The sequence below is a fragment of the Puma concolor genome, chromosome B1 (genome assembly GCF_028749965.1).
Source record: "Puma concolor isolate L17-30 chromosome B1, mPumCon1.1.hap2, whole genome shotgun sequence".
NCBI lineage: Eukaryota > Metazoa > Chordata > Mammalia > Carnivora > Felidae > Puma > Puma concolor.
In genome coordinates, this window is record NC_141670.1 from 56,581,614 (window position 1) to 56,607,188 (window position 25,575).

Sequence of the window (25,575 nt, forward strand, 5' to 3'; positions counted from 1 at the left end):
TGCCTTTAGTAAAGAGTCATATATCATTCTCCATAATAAGAGCATACCCCATAGTGCCTATATAAATCTTCACCAATTCCTTCCTACATTAACATTCCTGTGGTTCTAATGTAACTACTTCATCAACAGATACACATTCATGTTTGCTGACTAAACACATTCATATTCACATATTAAACATGAATAATTAAATTCACAAAAAATTAAAACAGGCTTTCCTTTAATTTTAGGATGTGATAGTTCATTTACTCAGGAATTATTTGTGAATTTGCACAATCTGTGACCTTTCAAACCCCAGATCACCTCAAATGTGGCTTGCTTTCCCTAAAATAAAAAGCCACTCTTTTATTTATTTAGTTCCATAATAAATGGGATGGCTGCTGTGCCATTATATCACAATAAAGATATTTTATTTCCTATAGACTTTGTTAATGTAAAGAGTAGGAGGGAAGATCAATGTGTCATAACATCATAAAGCAACCCAGAAAATAAAGTAAGATATAAAAGGGCCAAATAAAAAAAAATACAATTAACTGATGATGTTTGAGCTTCCATACATACAAAAGTAAACTTCAGAATAAGATGCATTTCTATGTTTTTGTTGTTGTTGTTTGAAATCACTTTAGGGGGCCAGACAGGTGAAGTTAAATTTCTAACATTTTTTTATTAGGAAATTATTTCACGGAATAACTCTTCAGATAATAAGAGATGGCTTTTCCAGACTTGAAGGCAGTCAGCTAATAAGGCACATTTCCTCTAATGACACCAATGTCCCAAGCTGAATCTTGCTGCAATACCCAATGCTATTGTGTCCTTCACTTCATCTAGTGATCTATAATTTTTTAAGACATATTTTGGGGCGCCTGGGTAGCTCAGTCGGTTGAGTGTCAGACTTCGACTCAGGTCATGATCTCATGGTTCGTGAGTTCAAGCTCCGCGTCGGGCTCTGTGCTGACAGCTCAGAGCCTGGAGCCTGCTTCCAATTCTGTGTCTCCCTCTCTCTCTGCCCCTCCCCCCGCTCATGCTCTGTATCTCTCTCTCTTTCAAAAGTAAATAGCTTTGCGCAGTGGCAGTATCGTAGCCAATGAGGTTTATCCGAGGCGCGATTATTGCTAATTGAAAAGTAAATAAACGTTAAAATTTAAAAAAAAAAAAGACATATTTTAAGTGCAGTAACCAAGATTACGTGCCTGTTTTATTTTCCAAATTATTTCTATTTAGGTGTTGAATAAAAAAGTTACATACTAGAGTTCTGAAGATTGGCTACAGAACAAGGTGAATACACTTAACATTACTGAAGTGCACACAAAACAATGGTGAATGGTAAATTTCATATTATGTATATTTTAACACAATTCAAAAAATAAATTTATGTCTTATAGGAAAAAGGTAATAAAATAAGTTTCATGTTATGTATAAGTTCTTTAATGGTAAAAAGTAAAAAGATGTTCCTACTTAAAATATAAAATTAATTATATGGAATTATTGAATAGCCATATTGTACCCCTGAAACTAATATAACACTGTAATCTGATGATACTGGAATTAAAATAAATTTTAAAAAATATATAAAATTAATGAATTAAGAAAATTTTTATTTTAATTTTGAAAGTTACTGCATTTTGTTTTTAGTGCATAGAAATTTATTCTTGTGAGTATTCTAAAATAATTAGGCTAATAGGTGACAGCAGAAAAATTTAGACATTTTTATCCCTTCATATTTCTGAGTCTTGTGGTCTTGTGTAAGATATCAAGTCTAAGCCTTGGTTTCTACCTATTTTATAGGGTAGGTGTGTGGATTCATCAAGATAATCTATAAAAAAGTATCTGGCACAGTGCTTAGCACATGATAGATGTTTAACAAATGTGGGCTTCCTTCTTTCCAGGTAAAAATCAGACACGTCTATCCTGAATGAATAAACAATGGGTGATAATGGCTACAGGTCAGGCTGCTGAATATTGAAAACAAATAAATTTTAAAAAGGGCCCCAGTCAATATCATGATTGCAGACTTTTAAAACTAAGCAGAGGATCCAGCTAAGCCATAGTGACTCTTTACCCCCAGAAACTGTGAGAAATAATTTTTGAAGACTTTTAAAAGTCTTTCATCAATTTACCCATATCTAAAAAATTTATTGGGGCACCTGGATGGCTCAGTCAGTTGAGTGTCCGACTCTTGATTTCGGTTCAGGTCATGATCCCAGGGTTGTGGGATCAAGCTCTGTGTTGGGCTCTGAGCTGACAGTGTGGAGCCTGCTTGGGATTCTCTCTCTCCCTCTCTCTGCCCCTTTCCCACTCGCACACTCTCTCAAAATAAATAAACATTAAAAAATAAATAAAAAAAATTATTAATCATTGTTTTAACTTTTAAATACTAACATCAGAAAATGTGTTAGGATATATGGAGCATACTTTCAAATATATATATTTTTTTACTTTGTGTTTTATAACTTTTCCTAAGTAAAATATTCTTATTAGTGGTATATAATCTAAGAAGTCCTCAATTTTGATATTCAAAAAGATCAGAGGTACCCAAATTCAGAATTGCATCCCTTACAATTGTAAGTTCATTAGAGTAACATCAAATACCAACTCATACATAATATTAGATGAAATAGGATAGAGATTAATAATGCATAGAATCCAAATATCGTTTGATGTAAGTAGCATGCAAGTATATCTGGAAAAATAAATTACACTTTTGATGATCAAGCCTAATTATTTCTATTTATTTTAAGTTCTTTGAGGCATGTATGATAATGGGAACTCTATATAAACCATTACTGCATTTTGTGTAACTGTTGATCATTGTGGTTAGTAGTAGCATTTTTAATAACTACTTGTTTTTTAAATGGTGTATCTCACTTGGATTGGAACTTACAGTCATATCAAACACTGGCTTAGTCTTCAACTGAAAAGTGTTACTGATTATCAGTTTTAGCTGATAATCACATATATTAAGGGTACTTACAACGGTTGTTACTTTCAAATATTATTTTCTTTTCAATCAGAGCCACCAGGATTCAAATATTTCTTCTCTATAAAATACTTTATAAGTGAAAATATATAACACCTTTTTATTTGATTTTATTTTTTAACATCCTTAAAGGGGTGTTTAAAGATTAAAAATGCTTAATAATATCAAAGCACAGAGTATAGTGCCTACTAACTGTTTTATGATGCTTGCTTTTAGAAATGCAATGTTTGGTCCTTGAAGATTTTCATTAATAAAGATAACCTGGATTACAGAAATTTCAGTTTGGACCTACAATAAAATGATAGCTAGAGCTGAGACAATCAAGCAGAGGCCATGGACAAATGGAAGAAACAGTCAGCAGGCCACCCGAACAAGTTACGATCCTGTCATCCCACATATGGTTTCCACTAAAGGAATAAAGAGGAATATTTCCTCACCTACTAATGTTATCAATTTAATTTTAAAAACAATACTGCCTCAAATACTTTATGGTTTCAGGTTAAACAATATGGATATCATCTGTTAGAAGAAAAGCAGAGGGAAGGCAAATATTTTGCGTGTCTTTACACACATGTGTGTAGAAGTACTTTTATTTTGAATATGCAATGTAGAGATTTTTATGCATTTTATATGTATAAATCACACATATAAATATAAAATATTTCTAGCTGCGTGCACACACATATATGTATATATATATTTTTATCTTGCTTACATACTAATTTTGGTTGAGAGTCACTCCGGTCCCCAAAATAGGTCTTTTTCATTCTCTATATATCCATACAGGATAGTATAGGTATAGGTGTAAAAAATACAGACTAAGTAAACTATCATTTCTCTTACACATAGAAAATTCATAGAGAAGACAAATGACAACACTCAAATGGATTCAGAATACACAGTTTTTGTTCTAATGGAATACATTTTTACTATTCACACATAACAATATTTTATGATAGACTTTCAAGTTCATGGTTCAATAAAAATAAGGGAGGCCAAGAAACATTCTCAAGGTGGTATTTTACCTAAATCTTCAAATGCTGTGACAAAAAAAGAAGAAAAAAAAACTGGCTAAAATTTATATATTAGCAGCAAGTAGAACTTCCTAACGTGGCTTCCTATATATTTTCTACTGTTTCGTTGATCCTTTTAAAAACGTTTAGCAAAATAGTATATTGGCAAATTATTGCTCATAGAATGAAGACTTGATTCTATATTCTACACAGTAATCTTGAAGAAAACAATCACATTCTTAGGCTACCTGCTGCTTGTAAATTATAGGGTAGTGTGACTATTGTATAAAACTTGGCTAAACATTCAATTCCATTTTTCTTAATTGAGGCTAATTCTATGTAGAACAAAATGCAGTGTGTTTTAATGTTGGATATGGTTACTTTAGATTCTTAATAAAATTAAATACAATCATTCAGCCCACAAAGTCAATGGACCTTGAACCTGAACCATCAAATAAAGCAAATATTCCTTTTTATGTTTTGTTGTGTAGATATAATCCAAAAGTGAATTCATTATACAATGATTGATCTTCTTCCCCAATATAAAGTTCAATATCCTACAAAGAGTTATTCAAATAGAGTCTTAACAAATCAAAACGGTAAAGCACTGATATATGAAATGACAGTAATGCCCATGAAAGAAATGCTACATTTGCACATAGTAGACATTAATATAGGTTTGTGGCATTGTTGCCATAGAATCTGTCATATGCCTGAATAATTTTGCATCTTCATGAATTTTTTATCACTTAGTTTGGCTTACTTCATTGCCATGACTTCTGAATAAATGTTGTTTTCAACGTAGACCAAAGCATTAATCATTGGTCTACTGTCAATCACTTGGTTTTCCTGCTCATATCTTAAATTGGAGTATTGATCTTATGATGTTCATATTGGTTAATATGATAAGTAATCATAACAATGAAAATTTAAAGGCTGATTGGAAACACAAGTATAGAGCAATGATAAAGTGTGATTATGAATACAATCGGGCCTACAAATTATATAATCAAATTATATGCATTTCAGATGACCTGGAAAGATCTTGAAAAGTCCATAAATTTTGCTGTAATGGAATACAATGATAAAGATTTAACCACACAAGTCAAAAGTAAGATTCACTTATTTAAAGTGATTTTCTTCTGAAAAAGATGATACATATTAGATGATTCTGTAACTACTGGGAGGAGATAGAAATATAAACCAGGATGCTATAGATATAAAACTATTTCATATTTGTATCTCTTGTTATAAACTCTTGAAAAAAGAACAACCTTTTTTTAAAATTTAAAGAATATGAAAGATAAATACTGTTAAAAAGTATCGATATATACTGTAGCAATAATTTAAGAGTAAAATTAGGCAGGGACCATACTGTATGACAAACTGAGCTTAGTAAACTCCAAGTAGTTGACTGGCAGTCAGAAAATTAAAGATCCCCAGTTCTGCATTGGCAGTTGTAAGAATTTGGACTTCTAACTTTTTCTCCTTCTGCTTCAGTTTCTTCATCTAGGAAACTTTCTAAAGTTTCTGAGCCGTAAATTTAAAAAAAAATGTTTCAGTTTTATGGTTAAAACTTAGAAATAGGGAGCGGATATCTGATATTTCACTCAATTTTCTTGTCCTCTTGAAGACAATATTTTTTTTGTGTTGCTAATGAACTAAGGGCCTTAGCTTCCAGGTTAAATGGGAAAATGAATATGATTTAAGTTTGTACATACAAAGATCATCTATATACATGTTTTATTTAAATTTTCTAGTTAGTATGCATACACATTTTTTACAGCTTACTTCTTACAGAATATTGCTGACTTAGGGGCACCTGGGTGGCTCAGTTGGTTAGGCAACCGAATTCGGTTCAGGTCATGATCTTTTAGTTTGTGACTTCGAGCCCCACGTCGGGCTCTGTGCTGACAGCTCAGAGTCGGGAGCCTGCTCCCGATTCTGTGTCTCCCCCTCTCTCTGCCCCCTCACCAGTCATACTCTGTCTCTCAATAATAAATGTTACATGTTAAAAAAAAAAAAAAAAGGAATATTACTGACTTAATCTTTTAGTTCTTTAAAAAATGTGTTCCTACTAAAGTACTCATACCAATTAGCCTTCTTTTAAGCTTTGCATTATTTATGATTTCCTTGAAATTTTTAAAGTTTATTTATTTCAAGAGAGGCAGAGACAGCGTGAGTGGGGGAGGGGCAGAAAGCGAGAGAGAAAGAGAGAATCTCAAGTAGGCTCCACAATGCCAGCACACAGCCTGACATAGGCTCGAACTAACAAAACTGTGAGATCATGACCTGAGCCAAAAATCAAGAACCAGTCGCTTAACAGACTGAGCCACCCAGGTGCCCCTATGATTTCCTTTATTAAGAAAAATAATTAAAGTGTTTGGAGATCACTAAGATTGGATTTAGTTGTTGAGGGCACAGCATCTTAAAATCCAATAGCACTGATTTAGAAAATACATGTGAAAGCTCTTTGAAACTTAAATATAACTTCTTAGTTGTAGACCCAGTACATTAACATTGCACTAAAAATTATAAAGCGATGTACTGAATTGTTAGTAATTCTAGAAAAGTCTGCACCTTAAAGCTCAAGTTTTGAACACGCAGAGAGAAAGAAAACTTTGTGATTATCAATAAAATCAATAAAGAGGAAACATGAATGAGCAGTTTGGGGTATTCTGAATGTGAAGGTGTTCTGGGGCTGTCAAAATTGCGTGATGACCATCTTAAGATCAACCCAAATCACTGAATAAGCAAATCTTACAAAATCCCGTTGCGTGAGGTGGGGGCTCTTTCAACACACAAGACTTAGGTATGTCTATCCTAATTGAAAGAAAAAACTGTCTAGACCCAAGGATGCAAGATAACATGGAGCTGCCTACATACAGCTGCTGACCATTGTTTTGTGTTAACTTTCAAGAGCTTCATTTACTTGGGTAACTTCACTGCAAGGGTAGGAAATATATATCATCATCTGTGTGTGTATATATATATATACACATACACACACACATATATAAAATATACCATCTGCATATATATATAATATATCCATTTGGAGGATGAAATATATAATCATCTGCGTATATACATAAAAATATCATCTGCATATATATATAATATATATAATATATTCATCTGGATGATATGTATATATAATATATATAATATATTCATTTGGATGATGAAATGTCAAAATCCAGTTGTCAAGAATGGCCTACCATCTAAAAGAGCTTCTTATTAAATGAGGTTTCCAGGCACACCTGGTATAGTGAAGCACACATTAAGCCTGACTAGAAGCCCTTCCAAACCATTTTGTTTTGCTCTAAAAATGTCTTTTAGTTCTTTTTAAAAATTTGCCAAAACCTAAATCAAACACCATTTTCTTAGTAATTACATGTTGAAGGATGTAATCATTGCAGCCTTCTGAAACTGAGAGACCAGTCGCTCTGTTTTGGGCATTTTTCCACAGTTGCTTTTGTTAATGTACTAATGAGCCATTGTCACAATGGAGCCAACCTGGCATTAGCACTTACAATAAATTTACTGCAAGAACACTGCTGTTTGTAATTAGCTCTTCATTACACAATCAGTCTGATTTAGAGAAACTCTCATATGATTTGCTCAGCAAATGAAGCAATATAATTACACCTCACTTCAAATCAACAAATTAGACTGCTGTTTGCAATTGGCTATATTATGTACTATTAGTGCCCGGGCAATTGCAGGCCTGTTGCTTCCTTTAACACTTAAGTAAAGTAAGTCTAATTAAAGCACTGAATATTTCTGTATATGCAAGAATAGCTACAGAATGGTCACAATTTTTATAATTAAAGAGGAAACCCAAGATTTATGTTCAGAATATTTTATACGAAGCTCAAGCCTTGGCCATTTGAGGCTCTTATGTTAGAAATGAGAGACTAAAAACATAACAGGATGGAATGAAATATTCTTTTTGAACCAAATTATTTCCCAGCAAGGGCACATGACAATTGAGTAAGATTCAAATTAGGTTAAAGCAGAGTAATAAGTTACCCATTCAGTTGTGCATTTCTCAGTACTAGATATTTAGTATCTGCCAGCTAGTTATAATGGCTTGTGTTAGTTCCTTTTTCTCATTGGGTTTTTGACTCAGGAGCAATCTATCCACTGGTTGTAGTAATCATTGGGAGAGGTAATTGGAAGGAGTTTTAAAGATGGGTTGCCAGATTAAGCAAATAAAAATCCAAGACATCAGTTAAATTTGAATATCCTATAATTTATCTGGCAATCATGTTTTAGGTTGTTTAAAAAAATGCTCGTCTGTGTTAAACTGGGAAACTGAGAATCCAAAAAATAATTCCCCCCAAAATAATGGGTTAAAAAACCTGTCAATGAGTCCAAGAGTTTGGGTTAGGATTGGGCCTCTCCATTAACAGTATACACTTCTTTAATTGAAAGACTATGCCACTGGGGCACCTGGGTGGCTCAGTCGGTTGAGTGTCCGACTTCAGCTCAGGTCATGATCTCACAGTCTGTGAGTTCAAGCCCCGCATTGGGCTCTGTGCTGATGGCTCAGAGCCTGGAGCCTGCTTATGATTCTGTGTCTCCTTCTCTCTCTGCCCCTTCCCTGCTCATGCTCTCTCTCTGTCTCAAAAATAAATAAAAACATTTAAAAAAAAAAAAAAGAAAGACTATGCCACTTTATTTCTAAATTCCAAATTTTTGACATTTAGAAGATTACCAGCAGCAATTATTGAATAACTCAATAGAGAAGATCTCTTCCAAATAATTCCAAAGTAGATTTCTCTATCAATGCACACAGCTTTTCAAGAGTGGTGTGTGCGTATACATTTGTATGTATGTATCCTTCCATTAATATGTGTTTTGACCTACTAAGGGATGGTGTATGTTGTGCACGCTCACAAGATGTGGTTCTGTTGTAGTTTCATGAAAGTACAATTGGGGTCAATTTAGGAAAAGATTTCTATATCCTTCCCAAATCCTAAGTTAATTATTTTATTTTCATATTTTGTTTGGTAAGGTAGTTCTTGAAAGACTTAGAAGTCCTTAAATGTATTCAGGGAGTTCCATTCCTGGTGTATATAATCAGGTAGACTTGTGTCTACCTCATCCATTGCATGGAGTGTTCCTCATTCTCAAAGGGAACAATTTAAGATTAGCAGCTTATATGGCCTGCTGCTAAAACTTCAGAATCAGGGAACATGCTAAGCTGAGACAGAAGGACCTCATTCTTTTGTTTTCTGATTCCCTTTCCTTTGAGGTGACAAGGAAGCTTGAAAGTCCATTCAGATCACAAACCCTCGACTGTGCTGCGCTGAGTCTGACACGTTCCTGATCAGATACTGTGAAATGAGCAGCGCTGTGTTTATGAACAACTTCCCAGATTTTAGCTTTATAATTTTTATTTTGAAAAGCATTGCATTATCGCATTCCTTTTTACAAATTATTTAAAGACACTGACTAACGAAGATACTACACAACATCTTAGAAAGTTAATTTAAAAAACAAGTGTCCGAATATAAATGTTAGAAAATTAGGCTACAATTCAAAATGTAATGACCTGACATATTTTCCAAGAACTGCTGATCTGAGGTAATTCATTTTTCTATATAGTAAAATGTACTTTCAATGTGTCCCTCTTTCCCCTCAATTTCTACATTTCAGAACAGTATCAACAATTACCAGTCAATACCTTTAAATAATTTGTGAAAAGGAATGAAACGATGCAAAACTCTACAAAATAAAAATTATAAAGCTGAAGTCTAGTAAGTTCATTGTTCATTTGAACATTAGCATATGAAATCAAATGAAGGGGTTCAGTCTTCGTGAACGCACTTTCTTTTGCTTTGTGGAAGATTTTGTGTTCATTTGTATTCTTACGGCACTATGCAGAAGCAATTTCCTTTTCATAATATTAGTCAAGAAATATTTTTATAACAATTAAAAAAGAACAGTCTTGTTGAAATCTTTATCTCTGGTGCCATATTATTCTCCAGTGCAACAATAATGTTTTATTGAAGAAGCTTGGTAACATTTGGAAAAATGAAATATTTCTCTTTAAAAATTATATTCCTTATTTTCCAACAATGGCAGTTAATGGCTTTGGATATTAAATTATGCTTTAAGTGTATTTCCATAGTAGAAATGATGTTACTGAAAGGTAGCAGTACCTTGACCTCATTGAGAGATATACCATATTATCTTTTTAAATGACAGGTTTCTAAATCATTCTGAACAGGGCACTGAGCCTTCCTGTTGAACATAGATTCAATTTCAATAATATAAGGGAAAATCATTTAGGTAATCACAGGGACAACATCACAGTGTTAACTACGTTGCAATAAGCCAGATGAATAGCATAGAAAGCCTGAAGCTTCCCAAATAGAAGAGAGGAAAAAAATGTTATCCTCCTGACATACCCATAGACTTCAATGAAACGGCACATTCTATGAAAAAATTTTCTATGAATAGAAGTATCATCAAAAGCATTATTATTAAACAATGTAAGTATAGTGAACAGAGAGTTTGATGTTTGGAAATTTTTGGGGAGTGAGGGGAGATTTCTGTGTCTGTTAAAAAGAATCAACCTCTCTCTCTCTTTTCCCCACCTGCCAAAGAAGGTATACTGCTAATACTAAATAGCTTAAAAAGATTCTTCACTGGATTTTTACCTTCACAACTAAATAAAAATTTCAGCTGCACATTATTTCCATTTCCATGGGTCTTTTCCTAAAGTTTATGTGTCATATCCACAGTATAATTTAATCCAGACATAAATGTAATGAGACAACTTGCAAGAAGCATAGTTTCTGGGTCAACATGAGTTAAAAGAGTATTTGTATACTTAAATGAGCAGGCCATAAGTTTATAGAAAGACAATGAAAGAAAAAATTTACTTCAAAGTTATTTTCAAAAGGGCAAAAAGCATAAAAGAGAAATAAACTATTTTCTCTAATTCAAAACATTTGCAATGGATGGGAAGTTTACTTATTGAGAAGTATGCTTTGGGAGGTTAAAACAAAGTATGGTTTAGTTCTTATAGAAATGGCCATAGCAAAGCCAACAACTTGAAGATTAGATTCTGAACGCCATATAGAATACTGAACTTAGCTTTATTTTCCCCTCTTTGGGAATGAAAATTGCTTTAAAAAATAAAATCAATAGACAATATAGTTCACTAACTGTGGGTCACAAGCAGCAAAATTATATAGAAGCCAAAATTAAGTCTTAGAAAAGGATATATCTCTGTGATTTTCACAGTTTTGTGTGTGTATGTTTCATATGTGATTAATTGGTCATGTGATAGAAACAACACAAATGAAAGACTATGGGAGTTAATATGGAATAGAGAAATTCAAATATGAACTTTTCAAAAAGACAAGAAAATTACCCTGAGTAGAGTCACATCTGTATGTATATCTCTAACACAACAAAATGTTGGATTTGCTTTCTATTTTTTCTATTTCTGCTAGACAATTTTTTCCCCGATTGTCTCATTCATCATTCATAGTGAAAATGTTTTGCATTTACGTTTCACTTCACAAAAAGAATAGCTCTCCTGTGAAATGTATGTCTGTCACTCTTACTAAAGAGAAATGCAGTCAAGGATGTGATAGTCATGTGGATACGTCTGGTAGACAAGGTCATTAAAGGCCTGACTTCACAAGGCCACTTCTTCAGAAGCAAACATTTTCAGAATCTCTCCTGCTGGTTTCTCTCAGAATCTTTCTTCTCCAGCCTTCCTTCCAACAGTAACCTCCTCTTGCCCTTCCTATGGGTCTTGATTTCCTCATCACTGTGCCTTTGATTATTTTGCCTCTCTATTTGGCGCCTGCTACTCAGGTTGCATCTTCTAAATATCACAAGGACCCCAAGAAGGTGTCATGAGTTCTAGGTGTCCTGGAAAGTCTTTTACCTTTCAACTCTGCTTCTAGAATTTCTGTGGTGTTTATAGCCTGACATTGTGTATTTTTAAAATATGACATAGTTCTGTTTTGTTCACTTGCGAGACCACATGTATCTTGGCCATATCATTCTTTGGTCCCAGAAGTATCATTATATAATGCCAGGGAGTCATCATTTTATCAGTCCATGTTTTGATGTCTCCGTAGTAGCTCTCTGTCCATATTGACAAAATTATGGTAGCAAATTGATTTTGTAAAACTAAAATTGACTTGAATTCATTCTCCTGAGAGGTTAATAATAGTCTTGTAATGTAAATATTATGTAAATGCCAAAGAAACTGTACCTGAACCTAGCACTTACTAACTCTACCAATACTCTCAAAAGCACCAAGACACATATATTTGTTAAACTCAAAGGAACAAAGAAATCAGATGAGTGATGACTGAGGATTGGAAATTCTAATTGGCACAACTAATACTTTTTCTAGTTTTAAAAGAGCACAAATCCTAGGACTTTTAAAATCCCGTTGTGATACTGTTTAGTCCTTATTATTTTCAGAAAAAAAGGTAATTGGCTAAACCTCCCAACTGGTTCAGTCTTATAAATCTGACCAAAAAATGGTATAGCCATTTTTTCTTCCAAGAAAAAGCATGGAAGCTATAATTATGAGACAATTTAAAAAATTAGATTTTCTTATGCCAACTGTAGTATTACTTTGAATATATATGAAGTCATAACATCCTAATATTTTCAGTATTTAGAGTTTCTTAATAGTGCAATTCATTGTGTCCATGAGAAAACAAAGAAAACAGTTGGCAATGGCAGGGCAATGGTATAAGAATCTCAAAAAATACTTCTGAAACTAAGCCCATAAATACAAATTAACATAACTATATTTCTATGCTACTGAATATACTTCTAAAAATTATTTTTAGCGATTGAATACATTTGTTGAATTGATGTACCATGGCTTATTGAACCAATCCCTTACCATTGGGTGTTCAGTTTGTTTCCAATTGTCACTATTTTAGACACCACCAATATAATTTTTTTATGATTTACTTTATTATAGTGAAGAATACAGAATCTTTCCCTTACTACAGTCAATTTCTTTCTTTCATCTCAACACATAACTCAAGTAATAAACAGATTGCTGAAGGCTAATCTCATTTTGAAAAGGACAGTGCCAGCCTCTAATGGATCAAATCTAATAACACTTCCCACACATTGGATGAGGATTCTCTGAACGGAATGTGAAAAAGGATCGCACTCAATTCATCATCTGCCATTTCTTTCATAAATGCCATTTAAATATTTATTCATTTTATTAATAAAAGATCAGTACCCCTGATATCTTGTTATTTTGACAACTCATTTTAACACTAGTCAGTCAGGATCACTTCTTAAGTAGACACTAATTATTTTTAATAAGCTTTAGCTCCTTTTGCTCCTGTTCTGTTCTCATAGTTTAAGAATATTTATTGCTTTTATAAATTTCTCTCCCACAAAAATTGGAATACTAACAGCAAGAAGTTGTTGTTCATGTGGAATTATTTTGTCATCATATTAGGAATATGTGGTGAAGAAATTTACAAAGTACATGCTGCTTTAGAAAAAGAACAGAAAAAATAATTAGCTAATGGGTGACATGCAGTTAGGGGAGATGATAGAGTTAAGAAAAATAAAGAACCCACAGAAGAACAAACAATCCAAAAGTAAAATGAAATAAACCCTATATTATACTAACTATAATCTTATTTAGAAAAGAAAAGGGAATAAGAAATACTTACATTTAGAACAACCAAACACATTTTTATTCCAACTACAAATGTAGAGTTCATGTGAGGTGAATCAAATTGTTATATGCATTTGATTACTCAAAAGTTTCTTGAACTTGTAAGAAATTGGCACACGGCTCCCAGTGTTTCAACGATTACGCACGTTCACATTACAACTGCAGGGCAAAATATTACTCTATAAATCACACTCAAATTATAATAATGTTTCTATTATCTTAACTCTCTCATGGGTGTCAGGAAGACTGACTCATTTCTATTACATCTAAGGTGAAATCTAACGTGAAAAAATTAACAGTAATACACACAAAGGATTTTGTATGTTCGTAGGTGCTACGGGCTGAATGTTTGTGTCTTCCCCAAATTCACATGTTGAAAACTTTAATGTCTACCCAGGGTGATGGTTTGGGGAGGTGAAGTTTGGGAGATGATTAGGTTATGAGAGCAGTGCTTTCATTAAGGGGACTAGTGTCCTGATAAAATGAGGTCTTAGAGAGCTACCTTGTCCCTTCTGCCATGTAAGGACAAAACAAGAAGTCTGCAGCCTGGAAGAGGGCCCTCCTGTGGCCATCCTGGCACAGGATCTTGGACTTTCAGCATTCAGAACTGTACAAAATAAACTTCTATTGTTTATTAACCATCCCATTTATGGTGTTTGTGTTAGACCAGCCCAATGGCCTAGGTCAATGCATAAAGACTTGTAAGTAGTTTATGTTAACTATCATAAGCTCATTAAATATGACCAGTTTTAATGATCACACACACACACATCTATAGAGTCTCAGATGGGTACACAGATACATAGACACACCCATTTATGCTGCCATCATACAATAATGTCATCTCAAGTTTGCAAATTTATGATTACCAGTGTTTTCTTATTTTTAGTAATTATATAATAGATATCATAGCAGAAAAAATCCACATTAAAATTTTGATGTGGAAAGATCAATATTATTATTTTAAGATTAGTAAAAAACATCTCTAAATTTGAAATGATGGATCTCTCATTACTAATTCTGAAAGTAAACAGACAAAATGAACGGGATTATACATTTAACTATTGCATTAAATAAAATGCTCAAGTTTAAAATTTTCCTTTAATTGAACATACTGATAATTATATAAAAATAAAGTAGCATTCATGCAATTTTATGAATACTTTCTATTTTTTTCATTGAAGCCATGGCAATATACTTCCACTAAAAATCTCACATTTCGTAGTTGCTGAGACTACAGTTTTACTGAAACAGAACTATGATCATTGTCAAAGCTATCATAAACACAATTATTCAGGGAGTGGTTTTACTGAGAATTAGTTTTAATAAAGGAGAAAATATATCACTGTGTTTGGGTACAGAATGGGAGCCATGTGTCATTTCTTTTTTTTTTTCCACTAAAAAAATTTTTAACGTTTATTTATTTTTGAGAGACAGAGACAGAGCATCAGCTAGGGAGGGACAGAGAGAGGAGACACAGAATCTGAAGCAGGTTCCAGGCTCTGTCAGCACAGAACCCAATGGGGGTTCAGACCCATGGACCGTGAGATCATGATCTGAGCCAAAGTCAGAGGCTTAACCGACTGAGCCACCCAGGCGCCCCCATGTCCCATTTTAAACCCATACCTGGTTTGTAGATCTATAAAAACTATTGAAAGTTGTTATTTTCCAAGATTTTTGGTCATGAAAAAAATTATAAACTCAAAAACAGTAAATCAAGACAAGTAGGATATAGAGGTATAGGAATAGATAAAAGAAAACAATCATTGTAGTTAACACAGGCTGTAGGTTGGAGGAAAGCAGATTTACCGGAAATAGGAAATAAACACGAAGCGAATACCCTTGGTAAATCAACCTGAATGAAGGAGGATTAGGGACAGAGAGGAAGAGGAAGGAAGCTGAACAAAGTGTTTGATAGCTAGCAAAAGGAAAAATACACATATTCAAGAGACACAATTTTGGACGTTTGGGACAGGAGTCTTTTCTGAGATTGGTAGTATGTGGGGACGTCTGACTATTTGCTATACCTTTCAGGATGGTGGGAGGAACACTAGTACAATATAATCACTTCCTGTTCTGTGAAGGTTAACCTAGCCTCTGCAATGGTTGACCTAGGTGTGAAGTCAGAATATAAAGCAGTTAATTCCCAATATGTTTATAGGCTCATTTTCACATCAGGGAGGCAGTTGCAGTTTGCATATTAACAACTAATGAGTTAGCCTAATTTGTAGAAGAATTATATTGATGATTAAATCATAAAAAAAACTATGCCATTTCATACGAAAATTTTCTATTACACTCTTTAAATCTATACCTCTTATGTCAATAATCCTTTTGGGAAGTTGGCAGCAAAAAGATTATTCATTTTATTTATTATTTATAACCTACTTAAGGCATTTTGCTTATCCCTCTAAAGGAAAAACAATATACACAATCATCACAGTTTTCAAAGGTCTGATATATCAGAATATATTTTGCCTTAGGAAAAAGTTTAAAATTGTTAAATTCCCCTGATGCCAGTAACTCAAAGAGTAATATGTTTAAGAGAAAATCATTACCTACTGCCAATTATAAGATAGGATTTAACTAAAAGTTACATTCTAGCAGTGAAAAATACAATATTTATTTATATCTTAAAAATTCTGATTAAAACTAAAAGCAAAATTATATAAAAAATGTTATAAACTTTTCTGCTCATCCTTATTAAATAAAGTCTATTTTTCAGTTTTTGCACATATTATTTATAAATCTCCATGAAAATAAAGCTACTAACAGTTTTTAAGAACTAAAATGCATCTTAAATGTATTATTATTGTAGGGAGCCTGGTGTCTCAGTTGGTTAAGTGTCTGATTCTAGATTTTGCTCTGGTCATAATCTCATGGTTTGTGGGATTGAGTCCTGCATCAGGTTCCAGTTCCACATTGGGCTCTGTGCTGAGTGTGGAACCTGCTTGGTATTCTCTCTTTCTCTCCCTCTCCTCCCCGCGCCCCCCCCCCCCCGCCCGTTCATGTTCTCTCTCTCTTTCTGTCTCTCTCTCTCTCTCTAAACAAATATTAAAAAAAATTACGATTGTATTAAATCTTGTATTATGGAAATATATAGACTTATGAATGCAAGTATTGACCATGGGATGCTGGTGATAGCCTCTTGGGACATCCTTTGATTGTCAACTGATTCATAAATACAGAATGCTTCCAGAAAGTGTGTCAGTATGATTTTCTATGGGGAATAATCTAATGTCAGATGTCTTGTAGTATCAGTAATTCTAGTAATACAGATTTAAATCATTTAAAAGTGGGAAAATACTTGTTTATCCTAATAGCCTTCTTAAGGTTTAAAAGAAGACATTTTAAACATCTATAAATGTACCCTAAAATATAAATAATATTAACAGCTATAATTTCTAGGTGGCAGTTACTATATAAGCAACCTAAAGAGTCTAAATGGACCCTGCTAAAATCATTTCATTTATAAGGACTCTGTTTTAGTAACATCATCAGGGTATTTGTCAGAAAGGCTGTCACTAGCATGCTTAGAAGGGATCTTAACAGGTTCAGTCTTTTTTCTTTCCCAAGTGATAAAAGGAGAAAACAGATTACAGGAGTACTGTGAATTTCCACACATATATGTGAATTTCCACACATATGTGTGAATTTCCACACATATATGCCTTTAAAAAAATTGGAATCACATGTATTTATGTCATGTTATCTTATGTGAATAAAAATAATAATTTTCATAGTTTTAATTCATTTTCATTAAAATGTTTGAAAGTAATATTCAACAAAAATAAAAATATGGAAAATGAAATTCTAATGTTAATTAATTATAGGGCTAATATAAAATTGAGGCAAAGAGAAACTCACCAAAATTCAGTAATTGTTATAGACTTCTAAAAATCAGATTAGTTGCATACAGATTTTTTTTATCATATTAACTATGAACAGCTAAACATCTTCATGTCTCTAATCTGATACAACTTTTCACTGAACTTTTATGTATAGTTTCTTTAGTAAACAGGCTTCATAAAAAAAAAAAAAACTAGAATAATATATACATACTTATCACGTTTTCTATGCCTACAATGTGAGCAAATGAATTAAAATTATGGTAGAAATTGAAGGTAAAAAAGAATATAAAACCCTCCTAAGTTTTTGAGTTCTCAGTAGAGACATGAATAAATTAGTTTTAATAAATAGCCTGAATAATTAAGGACATCCCAGGAGTGAAAATCAAATATCTTATGAAAATAGTTAAATAGAGCCAATCAGTCAGGCACTTACTATGATATTTAATTGAGTATAACAGGATGACTGATGGGATTATCACAGAGAAATCTTGTAGATTAACACATTATATATATAAATATATATATATATATAGCAGATTATATATATAACATAAATATTATATGCATTATAAGGATTTTTGCATATTATAAATTTGCAAGATAAAGATTGGATTTTGTAAAAAGATGCTATGCTTCCATGTATCTTTAGTGAGCTATGATGTTCCCTGAAAATGAAACTGAAGTTACTGATTTGCTACACTGAGTTGATGAACTCTCTATTTTGCAAACCTGGCCTGACAATTACTACGTGTGGGTTCCAGAGATGGAAATCAGAACGTAGCAGAGGTGGCAGTTTTGATGCTTCTATCAGCAGTTTCCAGCATTCAACCCCAGTACATATGTTAGAAAGTATATCATTAGTTACTTCCAAGCAATCCATCATACAATGTGAATCTGTCACTAAATTAAATTCAAATGATGAAATGGGAACATAGGAAGCTATAATAGCCAACAGCCATTATTTAATTTCTAACCTTTTAATAAATATGTATAGTGTTCATTTTGTAATAAATTTTGGACAAATCTGCCTATTAATTAGTATTTTAAAAAGGAAGCAAAATGGTTTTTTTGATAATACCTCGTTATAAACTTTTTTACGATCTTAATTATGTCTAGTCTCATTTTAATTATATCCTTCTTTTCTCTTTTTCTGTTGTTATTTTAAAAACATTTTGATTTGGACACAGCTAATTAATTTTATCCTATTGAGGAAGTTTGAAACATCTTTTCTTATTAGTTTTTGTTATTAGTAGTTTCAGGAGATATTTAAACAAGTATTAAAATGCCAATAAATTAGGCACAAATATTGTATTCCACATTACCCTAGAGGATTTCACATGAACACAAACTAAAATGTAGTTGATGGATCCTGAAATTGTGCCTAATATAATCATACACTTCTGAATTTTGAATTTGGAGGATGATTAAAAGCAGTCCTCAAGTCTTTACAGATTAGATTAACCAAGGAAAGAAGTGTCATAAGGAAAAATATATACATATGTTGCACAAGATTTCTGATTGCTTATTTCTGAATAGCTAATAACAAGATAATGAGGGGTTTTTTTTGTGTGTGTAGTATGCCAATTTAGGTATGGTACAATTGGATTTTTCCCCTAAAGCAGGTAGCCAACACTATATGAGATGCAAGTGATTTCCTCATAGATTATTTTAGTCAACATAATGATCTTATTACTAGGGCAAAACACCTCTTCTAATAGGCTGAATATGAATCCCAGAAAGTACTTAAATGAGGACTATATAAACTAATACAGCAAATTGGAGTTCAGGCTGAAGCAGATAAAATGCTAATACCAAATTTCAGTAAAATAAACTTGATTCCATTTGGCAGGATTTCCTTTTGAATATGTAATATCTTTTGCATGTTGAATATTTCACAGAGAGTTTATTTTCATTTAATATTTTCCATACAACTTACCTAACAAATGTTTTGATTCTTTTACAAAATCTTTATGCATATATGTATGTGTGTGTGTCTATTATGTGTATATATGTGTGCGCACACACACACATATACACATACAAACTTACACCACTAACTTATGAAGAGTACTACAATCAAAACAGAGCTCTAGTAACTTTGAATTGAAAAAAAGAATTGATTCAAACATCCAAGGCTCCAGCATGTTGTGTTCTGTTATTTAAAACTGACTACAGTATAGCCTTTCTAAAATAAATGAACAAGTAGCAACAACAGCTGATGAACATAACACTCCATGTACATAAGATTCTTCCACTGTGCTCAATTATCTTAGAACGAAGTGGCCAAAACCATGAGCTCTGGAGCAAATAAAACTGAGGCTTAATACTACCTTGTGAGAGTAAGGTAGACAGGGTCTCTTCATTTCTTAAATGGCATTAACAGAACGACAGTTGTTGGGAGCATAGATGAGAAAGCACACTAAAGTGGTGGCTACCATGACTTTATTTAACATGTAACTGAATAACTATACCACATGATAGAATGGGGAGATGTTTATGCTACAGATAAAGTTTGAAAAATGAACAGAAATAGACAATAGGGGAAATGTTGGAGTACAAAGAAACAGCATTAAGCAAAGGAATGGAGGCAAGAGAGTGAAGAAAGGTGCAACAACAGGAAAAGCATGTTAGTTTACATGAACTGAGTGAAATGCAAACTTGGTAGAGAAAAGGTGGAGAGGGAAAGATAAGATCTTGGAATATTTTTAAAGTATTTGAAGAAATAATGACCAAGATGTCCCAAATTTGATGAATAGCATCAAACCTACATATACAAAAAGCTTAAGTAACTCTAAATAAGAAAAACAAAGAGATCTGTGTCTGGACTCATCATAGCCATATTATTAAAAGAAAAGGATCTTGAACATACCAAGAGAAAACTGACTCACTGGATATAAGATATCTTCAATAAGTTTAATAGCTGACTTCTCATCAGAAAACATGAAATTCAGAAGTCAGAAGGATGTCATATTCAAAATGCTGAAAGAAAAAGTCAACCAAGAAGTTTGTAACCAGCAAACCTATTTTTCAAAAATGAAGGAGGAATTTAAGATCATCCCAGAGTAACAAAAAATTAGAGAATTCATTGCTGGCACACCTACCATACAGGAAATAATAAATGAAATATTTCTGATTGGAATGAAAGGCCAATAGATGAAAACATAAATTCATATGAAGAAAAAAACATACTATTAATATACGTACATACTATTAATATACATGCTTATGACTACACAGGAAAATATAAAAAATAGCATAAGTTTATTTTTGTAACTTATTCTGATTTAAAAGGCATCACATAAAGCTATAAAGTTGTGCTGATCAACTTATATAAAGATACAATTTGTGTGCAAATAATAGTACAAAGCAGAGGTAGAGGGAACAAAGCTCTATTGCAACAAATTTTTTATTTACTATGGAGATTAAGTTGATATAAATGAGACTGAGAAATTTTTAAGTTAATTGCAATTGCCAAGACAACCACTAAGGAAAAAAAAGTACACACATGTATATAAACAACAAAATAATTAAATTAGTACACTAGGAATTGTAAATATAACTCAAGAGAGGGCAGTAATGGAAACACAGAAACAAAAAAATTATAAGAAATTTTGAAAACAAATAACAAATGATAATAGAAATTCTATCTTACTGTAATTACATTAAATGTAAATTCCCCAAATAGTCCAAACAAAAGGTAGAGACTGGAAGAATGGATTTTAAAAAAAATTATCTAACAATATATGGTCTAAAGAGATTTACCTGAGGTTCAAAGATACAAAAAACTGAAAGTAGAAGGGTGGAAAAAGATATACCATGAAAACAGCAACTTAAAGAGAACCGACACTAATATCAAACAAAATAAATCACAAGACAAAGATTGTATAGAAGCAAGAGAAGTACATTTTATTTAACTATTTTTTTATTTTTTATTTTTTTATAAGTAATCTCTACACTCAACATGGGGCTCAAACTCATGACCGCAAGATCAAGAGTCAGATGTTCTACCCACTGAGCCACCAGGTGCCCTAAGAGAACTGCATTTTGTAATGATAAAAAAGTCATCCTTCAGGAAGACATAACAATATATATTCCTAAAAGAGAGTCTTAAAATACACGAAGCCAAAACTAAGAGAATTAAAGGAATAACTGACATTCAACAATTGTTGGAGACTTGACTACTGCACTTTCAATAACGGATAGTACAACTAACCAGAAGATAAAGGGTACAGAAGACTTGAATAGCACTACAAATCATATGTAATAGTACTCTATAGAATACTCCACACAACAACAGCAGAAGACACATTTTCCTCAAATGTACCTCAACTATTTTCCATGGTAGACCATATACTAGGCCATAAAACTGCCTCAGTAAATTTGGAAGGAGTGACATTACTTATGGCCTAGAAATTAAAATAGGACTCAGTGACAGAAGGAAAATTAGAAAATTGAAATACATGGAGATCGAAAAACACCCTCCTAAGTAGACAATGAGTGAAAGAAAAAAAGAAAAAGAAAAATTACAAAATATTTGAAATTAATGGAAAGAAAAACCTAACATAACAAACCTTATGAGATGTAGCAAAAATACTGCTTAAAGGAAAATTTGTCTCTGAGTGCCTATATAAAACAATAATCTAATAATCTATCTTAAGAAACTAAAAAACAAACAAACAAAAAGCAAATTAAATGCAAAGCAATGAGAAGAACAGAAATAATGGTATTGGGTGGAAATTGATGAAATGACCACAGAAAAATAGAGAAAACCAACAAACCCCAAGTTCAACAAAATTGACAAACATTTAGCTAGGTGGACCAAGAGGAAAAGAAAGACTTAGATTACCAAAATAAGGAATGAAAGAAAAAACATCATTAATGACATTAGTAAAACTAAAAAGTATTATGAGGAAATACAATGAGCTATTGTGTTCCAATAAATTACTTAACCTAGATTAAAGGAAAAATTCCTAGAATGACATAGACTACCAAAATTGACTCATGAGGAAATAGAAAAGCTGTAAATCTGTAAAGATCTGTTTCAAAAGACTGAATAATAATTAGAAAACCTACCCACAATGAAAATCTCAGGTCCTTACAGCTTTACAGGTAAATTCTATCAAACATTTAAAGAAGAATTAATTCTAAAACCTCACATACTTGTCCAAAAACTAGAGGAGGAGGCAACACTTTCTTTTCTCCTGAAGACAGTATTACCTTGATGCTAAAACCAAAGACATTACAAGAAAGGAAACTACAGACCCACATCTCTTATGAATATAGATGCAAAACCCTCAAGAAAATACTAAAAAATCAAATCTAGCCACATATAAAATGGATTAATGCTTTTCATCTTAGATAAAGACAAGATGGGAATGTTTGCTATTGCCTTTCTATTTAACATTGTATTGGAGATTCTAGCCAGGACAATCAGGAACGGAAAGGAAATATTAGGTTTTCAGATTGGAAAGGAAGAAACAAAATAATCTCTAATTTCAGATGACATATTCTTTTAACTAAAAAATCCTGTGTAATCCACACAAAAATTAGAACTAATGATCAATTTCATTTTTTTCACCCACTTCTCCCATTCCTTACCCTCCACCTCTGGCAACCACAAATCTGTTCTCTGTGTCTATGAGCTTAGTTATATATTATCTGTGAGCCCACATAAATATATATGAGAGATTATATGGTAATTATCTTCCTGTTTCTGATATATTTCACTTAGCATGATGCCTTTGAGGTCCATCCTTGTTGTTGCAAATGGCAAGATTTCATTCTTTTTTATGGCTGAGTAATATTCTATTATATATCTTCTTTATCCATTCATCTATCGATTAACACTTAAGTGGCTTCTTTATCTTGGCTACTGTAAGTAATACTGCAACAAACATATATCTCTTTGAATTAGCATTTCCATTTTCTTTGGATAAATATCCAGAAGTGGGCTTGCTGGATCATATGGTAGTTCTATTTTTAGTTTTCTGAGGAACCTCCATACTATTTTCGATAGTGAATGCACCAATTTACATTTTCACAAGCGTGCACAAATGTTCCCTTTTCCTCACATCCATGCCAAAACTTGCTATTTGTAGTATTTTTGATAATAGTCTTTCTAACAGGTATGGAGTAATATTGCATTGTGATTTTGATGTGCATTTCCCTGAAGATTAACGATGTTGAGCATCTTTCTATGTGTTTGTTGGCTATAAGAAGATCTTCTTTGGGAATATGTCTATTCAGTTCCTCTGTCCATTTTTTAAACTAAATTGTTTGGTGTTTTTGTTTGCTTGTTTTGCTGTTGAATTTATGAGTTCTTTATATATTTTAAATATATATGCCTAATAAATTTCAGCAAGATTGAAAGATACAATGTCAATATACAAAATCATTTGCATTTATATATACTAACAACAAACAATCTAAAAATGAAATTAACAATTCCATTTACAATAGCACCAAAAAAATAAAAATACTTAGAAACAAATTTAACAAAATTTCAAGACTTGTACACTTAAAACCATAAAACACTGTTAAAGAAATTAAAGAAAATCTAAATAAATAGAGCAGAGCACTTAAGACTATTTAGATAGAAATACCCTCTAATTTGATCTACAGATTCAGTGAAATGTCTATAAAAACTCAGCTGCCTTTTTTTGAAGAAATTGACAAGTTGATACTAAAATATATATGAAAATCTAATGGATCCAGGATAGACAAAATATTTTAAAAGATCAAAGTTGGAGGACACACTTCCTGATTTAAAGTTTACTGACAAAAATACAATAATCAATATATTATATACCGCATAGGGATGAATACATAGGTTAATGAAATAGGATTGAGAGCCCAGAAATATGTCCTTACATTTGTGGTTATTTGATTTTAGATGATACCTAGATATTTTAATGGGGAAAGAATAGTCTTTTCAACAAATTGTGTTGGGACAACTGGTTATCCACATGCAAAGAGTGAATTTGGACTCCTACCTTATACAATATGCAAAAATTAACACAAAATGAATCAAACCTAAATGTAAAAACTAAAATTATAAAACTTTTAGAAAAGGGAGCATTGGAGTAAGTTCCCATAACCTTATATTAGGCAATGTTTTTTTTAGATATGACAAAATTAGAAACTTCCATTTCAAAGGACATATCAAGAAAGTGAAAAGATAATCTACACAAGGAACAATATGCTTATAAATTATATATATATACATATACATATATATACATATATATAACTTATATACATATATACACATATATATACATATATATACATATATATATACATATATATATATATATACATACATACATATAATATGGGACTTGTATGCAGAATATATTAAGATCCATCGCATCTCAACAATGAAAAGACCAAATTAAAAAAATGGACATGAGATTTGGGTATGTATTTCTCCAAAGACAGATAAAAAGCCAATAAGCACATGAAAAGATATTGAACATTATTATTCACTAGGGAAATGCACATCAAAACCTCAATAAAATACTATTTCATACTCAACAGAATGGCTAAAATCCATAAGAGACAGATAATAACAAGTGTAGGTAAGGGTGTGGAGAAACTGGAATCCACATATATTACCAATAAATTGTAAAATGATGCAGCTGTTTTGCAAAGCAGTTTGGCAGTTCCTCAAAATATTACGCATATATTTGGCCCAGAAATTTGACTCCTAAGTATACTCAAAAATAACAAAAACATATGTCCCTGAAAAACTTAAATATGAATGTTCATAGTTGCATTATTGATAATAGCCAAAAAATGGAAACAATCCAGATGCCCATCAACTGATGAATCAATAAACATAACATGATTGGGTCACAACAGAATACTATTAACTCATACAAAGGAATAAAGTATTTATACATACCACAACATGTATGAAACTCAAACATTAAGATAAAGAAAAAAAAAGCTAGCCACAAAAACATATTACATAATTCGATTTGTAAAAAAATGTCCTGAAGAGATAAATATAAAGAGACAGAGGCATAT

The 25,575-nt window shown here is 32.2% G+C and overlaps 1 protein-coding gene and 1 pseudogene across 1 annotated transcript in view; one reads left to right on the forward strand and one right to left on the reverse strand.

Annotated features, from left to right (window-relative positions):
* Window positions 1–25,575, reverse strand: part of GALNTL6 (polypeptide N-acetylgalactosaminyltransferase like 6) — a 1,218,779-nt gene that overhangs the window by 628,104 nt on the left and 565,100 nt on the right. The window lies entirely within an intron of this gene.
* Window positions 1,056–1,165, forward strand: LOC112859228 (U4 spliceosomal RNA; annotated as a pseudogene).